This window comes from Apodemus sylvaticus, chromosome X (genome assembly GCF_947179515.1).
Source record: "Apodemus sylvaticus chromosome X, mApoSyl1.1, whole genome shotgun sequence".
Taxonomy (NCBI): Eukaryota; Metazoa; Chordata; class Mammalia; order Rodentia; family Muridae; genus Apodemus; species Apodemus sylvaticus.
The window spans coordinates 115,504,220-115,511,102 of NC_067495.1; the positions used below are offsets into that span (position 1 = coordinate 115,504,220).

General features: G+C 38.8%; 1 non-coding gene across 1 annotated transcript; it reads left to right on the top strand.

The window, feature by feature from the left end:
* Window positions 1-288: 288 nt before the first annotated feature.
* LOC127675889 (small Cajal body-specific RNA 13) lies at window positions 289-559 on the top strand. Its single transcript, XR_007975570.1, has one exon. It is a non-coding gene; the product is annotated as a small Cajal body-specific RNA 13 (non-coding RNA).
* Window positions 560-6,883: the final 6,324 nt, after the last annotated feature.

Consider the following 6,883-nt stretch of genomic DNA (forward strand, 5'->3'; position numbering starts at 1 on the left):
TATGTATACACACACACACACACACAGCAATGCACTTACATAAATATTTGTGACAATTTCTATTAGAGTTCTTTGGTGCATGAATCACTATAGCACCCTCTCCCTCCTTATCTGCAACCTCTTCCTTTAACATTGAAAACGTGCTGACTTTTATGTTGGTTCAGTTCCAGCACAATTTATTTAGCAGTTTCAAGGTTACCAATTTGTACCCTAATAAGAAACAATGCTGCCACATAAAAGGACTGAACCTTTTTCCTCTATTTATATTCTCTTTTAAATAGTAGACTTTATCTACAATCTTGAACCCACACTGGGTTGCTGGCACCCTAGAACACACCAGACTTGAGGAAAAAGCATGCTCCGAGGAAGCTGAGGCATTGTGCTTAAAAGCCAATGGTTCCATGTGCAATTTTCCTCTGCTAGGTTCTGGGTACTGTTTCCATAGTGATAACAGCTGTGCCATGCCATTATCGATCCACCAAGTAAGAGAAGCTTTGCAGTCAGAATAATGTTTAGCAGACAGCATGATTTCTGTTGGACACTAAGTACTGCTACAAAACCTTGAATTACTAAAGATATTGCTGGCGATGAACTGTTTGAATCTGGAAAGTAAATGTCAAATCAGAAAGTCCATACAAGTGAGCAATGGAGACTACTAAATTTTCAGTCAGTGGGAAACTTGGACTGCACAGCTTACTCCTTTTCTAATGATGAGCCCCCAAATTAAAAACTTTTTATTTTGCCAAATAAATAAATATTCATTTAAACTATCTGTTCTTCAAACACAGTGGTTTCTCAACCTTCCTAAGGTTTCAACCATTTAATACAATTCTGAATGTTATGGTGACCTCCCAACAATGAACTTCTTTTCATTGCTGCTTCATAACTGTAATTTTGCTACTGCTATGAATGGTGGCAACCTACAAGTGGAGAATTGCTGCTCTAACACAATCCTTTGGGATTTGATTATCTATCAAAGTCACATGTTATTGGAAACCAGCAGTACTTAATAAATTAAATTCAAATACCTAAACATTATCCTGCAGTAGTTTTATAGCACTGGGTTTTTGTTCATGCAACCAATAGCAAGTACTTACCCTATGTCATCAAGACCTTGAACAGATCTCCCTGGGGAAAGATACTGCCTAGAATATCCATTTACATGATGAAAGGAATCTTCTAGGATTTTGTTACTTTCTATGTCATGGATAAAATGTACAAGAGGGTGGGCATGGTGCTGATCATCTGGATAAATAGGAATCTAGTTCTATAATTAAGCATTCATCTCTCCTGGTGAAAATATAGGAAGGTGAAACCATTGTAATGGATACCATACAAGTTCAGGGTACAGTACTGCCCATGGTTACTTACACCATATAGATCTTTATAAGAAGTATGAAGGAGACTTAGGTTGACTGCAACGACTTAGTTACCCTCATTTGCCAGTGTTACCACAACAAAATATCAGATGCTTAAACAACAGAAGCTAATTTTCTGGAAACTAACGCCTAAGATCAAGGTGTCAGCAGCAGGTTCCATTTCTTCTGAGGCCTTACTCCTTGGTTTTCAAGTGAATACTTATTGTTGTCTCCAAGCAGACCTTTCTGTACTTATGAGACCCAGGAATCTCTATGTATGTGAAAATGTTCCCTTTTGATAAGGACGCTATTAAGCTTGGAGTTAGAGTCCACCGCTCAACCTCAGTTTTAATTTAGTTTCTGCTTTAAAGGTTATATCAAGTCTATAACTGAATCCCCAAGCAATTTCTTTATCCCAAACAATTATAAAGAACAGGATGCTGCTATACTAGCCAGGGTGGCCTTGAACCCTACAGCCTAAATGATCCTTCTGCCTTAGTCCCCCAGATTGCTGGCCCTCAAAGCATGCTTCACCATACATGGCTTTAAAACAAAACCTTAAAGTGATGAGTCTGTAGTAACAATGGCAAGATGAAAAATATCAAGTACAGCTACATGGTCTATGGCTTATTTTTTGGCTCAATGTGCAAGACTATATATGTAATATATCTAAAATGTATGTCTAATATATCTAAATCAGCCAAAGATGCAGAAGATGGACAGCATATAATGTCAGGGTTTATAAGAAGTTTAGACACATACAGACACTGCAACAAATGCCTCAAACCCCAAGCCATTCCTTCAAGTGCACTTTATAAAAACTCTGGGGGGTTTTAAGCACCACAAAAATTTATCAGGTAAAGTACACCAGTGCAACAGTTCCTGCATACAATCTGATTTATGCAACTATTGCTCCGAACTTTAGAATATTGTCATCATTCCAAGAAAACACACTGTACCCATTAGCAGCCACTTTTCCTGTCTCCCATCCAACCAATAAATGGTTTGTCTCTATGGAGACTTGCTTACTGTGGACATTTTAAGTAAGAGGAATAAAACAACATGTAGCCCTTTGCACTTAGCTTCTTTCATGTCATAGCTTGGATTGGTACATAATTCTGTTTAATTTTTAAATAATGATCTATTTCCTAATTTATCATCAGTTAGTAAGAAGTTATTTCCAGTCTTTGGCCATTATGAATAATGTTACTCTGATCATTTATGTAAAATTGTTTTGTGTGAATATTCATTTACATTTCTTCTAGATATGACATAGGAGTAGAGTCGCTGGATCATGTATTATTTTAATTTTTTGAGTATCTATCAAGATGTTATTCACAACTCTGACTTTTTGTATTTATACGTACTAGCTGTATAAATAATTACCTAAAATACCATTCAAAGGTACCCTTACTATTTTAGAATTTTAAAATTCTCTTTATATTTATTTTTATTTCACATTTACAGGTATTTCCCCTCACATATATGCCTGTACATCACATGCATTCACTGCCTGCAGAAGCCACAAGAGTGTTGGATCCCTTTGGAATTACAGTATGTGTGCTGGGGATTGAACCTGAAACCTCTGGAAGAACAGTCAATGCTTTTAACTTCTTAGCCATCTCACCAGTCTCTATTTTATTATTTTTCAAGATGTGTGTGTGTGTGTGTGTACCAATATTTGTAGGTACCTGCTGAATCCTGGAGATGTTAGATGAAGCTGGAGTTAAAAGCATTGGTGAACTCCTGGGCATATACCCAGAGGATTCCCCAGCATGTAATAAGGATATATGCTCCACTATGTTCATAGCAGCCCTATTTATAATTGCCAGATGCTGGAAAGAACCCAGGTATCCCTCAACAGAAGAGTGGATGCAAAAAAAATGTGTTATATATACACAATGGAGTACTATTCAGCCATTAGAAACAATGAATTCATGAAATTCTTAGGCAAATGGATGGAGCTAGAGAACATCATACTAAGTGAGGTAACCCAGACTCAAAAGGTGAATCATGGTATGCACTCAGTAATAAGTGGATATTAACCTAGAAAACTGGAATACCCAAAACATAATCCACACATCAAATGAGGTACAAGAAGAACGGAGGAGTGGCCCCTGGTTCTGGAAAGACTCAGTGTAGCAGTATAAGGCAAAACCAGAACAGGGAAGTGGGAAGGGGTGGGTGGGAGAATAGGGGGAAGGAAGGGGGCTTAGGTGACTTTTGGGGAGTAGGGGACCAGAAAAGGGGAAATCATTTGAAATGTAAATAAAAAAATATATCGAATAAAATAAAAACATAAAAAAAATAAAGCATTGGTGAGGCATCCAGCATAAACACTGAAAGCAGATTCCACTCCTCTGGAAGTCCAGAAAGCACTCCTAACTGCTCCTCTACTTGCCCTACTTTTCTATATTTAACTTCATTTTGTACACTTGTATTTAAGAGCCTATATGATTGTACAATATAAGTGGAATAATAACCATGCTACATATCAGTGGCATTTTGCACATTCATGGCTGTGATGGTTTGTATATGCTTGGCCCAGGAAGTGGCACCATTAGGTGTGGCTTTGTTAGAGTAGGTGTGTCACTGTGAGTATAGGCTTTAAGACCCTCATCCTAGCAATCTTGAAGCCAGTATTCTGCTAGCAGCCTTCAGATGAAGATATAGAACTCTCAGCTCCTTCTGTACCATGCCTGCCTGGATGCTGCCATGCTCCCACATTGATGATAATGGACTGAACCTCTGAATCTGTAAGCCAGGCCCAATTAAATGTTTACCTTTATGGGAGTTGTCTTGGTCATTGTGTCTGTTTACAGCAGTAAAACCAAAACTAAGACAATGGCATATAAATATTCCATCTTATAGGCACAATTTAGACAATTTTCTAACATTCAATATCCACCTGTCTATATCATGGTAACAATGGAAGAAAGAAGTAATGTATCCTCTATGATTTCTAATTGATAATTTTGTGGAGATCTTTAAAATAGATGCATCAAGCACAGATGCTTAAGGAAAAGTAGTGATCCTAGATTGTATGAATCTCCTGCATGGGAGTTGGAACCCCTGGTTTGAAGTCCTGGTTCTTGTAACTGGTGACATTTAAAATCTTCCAGTGCATATTACTCATTACTAGGAAGACCAATAGCAAGAATTCTGAAATTGCTAAAGCACACTACCATAGATGTTCATCATCCCTGATGAGGGGAATGAGAAGGAATGGAGGACCCCTGTAGGGATGCTGGTGCTTTACTGTTGTTAGGATCAGCACCAAACAAATAGCAGTGATACATTACCCATATTTTCTAATGCATGAAGAGATTTCAAAGGATTTGCATCCAAGTGTGTCATCATCTCAGCTACTCAGGAAACTGAGGCAGGGACCACAAGTTTCAGGCAAGCTTGTGCATTGTGCCAAGATGCTGTCTCAAGGAAAAACAAAACAAAATCATTTAGGCAAAGAAAACTGAAGTAGAACTTAATCTTGGTTAAGTCAGTATCCTTAATCAGAACAGTCTTCCTCGGGGTAAATTTTGAGTGCAGCAAAACAAAGGGCATGCTTACTTGGTCCTGGTGATGTTCTAATTATGGCAAGATCAGACACAGTAAGGGTTGAAGTCCCAGGTGGGGAGCAGAGTGGATGCAGCAGACTGAAGAAGTAGCAGCAACTGGGACATACACTGGCAGCAGTAGGAGTGGAAAGTTATCAAAAGGCTTCAAAAGCATTGGATGTAAAGTTGAAAGGAATAAAGAAGAGAACTATCTACATGATTACTGGTTTTTATAGATGGACTTCACCCAAGGAAAGTATCTGTAAGTTAATCACAAGTCTTTAGAAGTATGAGGCACTCAACAAACGTTCAACCCAAATATAATCTAAAATAGTGTATACGGCAATACAAAAAAGTTAGAAAACCTGACTTTATTGGCTTCTATTTTTACCTTGCCATGGGCATTCACTAAATCAAAAGAATAACCCATTGGTAGCTGGGTTCAGTCCATCAATCATTCATGCCTCTCCTTTGGGGAATGATTTGTTCTAAGCTTATAAATATAAGCAGGGACCGGGGAGCATTTCAGTCTTATACATTATTATTTATACAAGAACAGGACATTTCGTTTTTCCTTTACAATCTAATGAAGATTTCTCAAGATGCTCTGTCTGCATCAGGCTCTTTAGAATCATGGTGGGTGGGAGGATTGTTAGATTCCTGGGACATGGTGAATTATAATCTCTGTGAGAAGGGAGATAGGGATCTGTTTTCAACGACTTTCTAGGGAATTGTTTCACACCCTCAAATTGAAGAATCTTAGAAGCAGGAATATAATTTCAAGCAGCTAAGTCATTTGCATAAAAACCAAGAGACAGACAAGTAAAGGTATAGAGGATACAAGGCCTACAGTTCTTCAGCAGTGTGCTACTCAATACAGCATAATAGTAGGCTCTCAGCAAACAAACAAACCAAAAACAACCAGACTAGTTTCATTTGCCAGTTTACACAGTATAAATATTCCCACCATGTCCAATTTCAAGCAAACAATGCTTAGCACAGTATGCACATTGCTAAAATGGCATTTTCATTAAATAGATACAGTCAATGTAAATAATCTCTTTGGGGATATTTTCTTTATTTACATTTCAAATGTTATCCCCTTTCCCAGTTTGCACCCTCCTGGAAACCCCCTATCTTATCCTCCCATCCCCTACTTTTATGAGTGTGTTCCTTAACCAACCCACCCACTCCTGTCTCCCCACCCTAGATTCCCCTACACTGTGGCATTTATTAAGCCTTCATAGGACCAAGGACCTCTCCTCCTATTATTGCCTGACAAGGACATCCTCTGCTACATATACAGCTGAAAGCATGTGTACTCCTCGGTTGGTGGTTAGTCCCTGGGAGCTCAAGGGAGTACTAGTTGGTTGCTACTGATGTTCTTCCTATTGGACTGCAAATCCCTTCAGCTCCTTGGGTCCTTTCTCTAGCTCCTCCATTGGGGACCCTGTGCTCAATCCAATGGTTGGCTGAGAGCACCCACGTCTGTATTTGTCAGATACTGGCAGAGCCTCCCAGGAGAGGGCTATATCAGGCTCTTTCAACAAGCATTTCTTGGGATCCACAATAGAGTCGGGGTTTTGGTGACTGTATATGGGATGAATCCCCAGGTGGCGCAGTCTCTTCATGGCCTTTCCTTCAGTCTCTGATCCACACATTGTCTCTGTATCTCCTCCCATGGGTATTTTCATGTCCCTTCTAAGAAGGACCGACATATCTATACGTTGGTATTCCTTCTTCTTGAGTTTCATGTGGTCTGTGAATTATATCTTGGGTATTCTGAGCTTCTGGGCTAATATGCACTTATCAGTAAGTGCACACCATGTGTGTTCTTTTGTGATTGGGTTACCTCACTCAAGATGATATTTTCTAGTTCCATCCTTTTGCCTAAGAGTTTCCTGAATTCATCATTTTAATAGCTGAGTAGTATTCCACTGTGTAAATGTACCACATTTTTTGTATCCA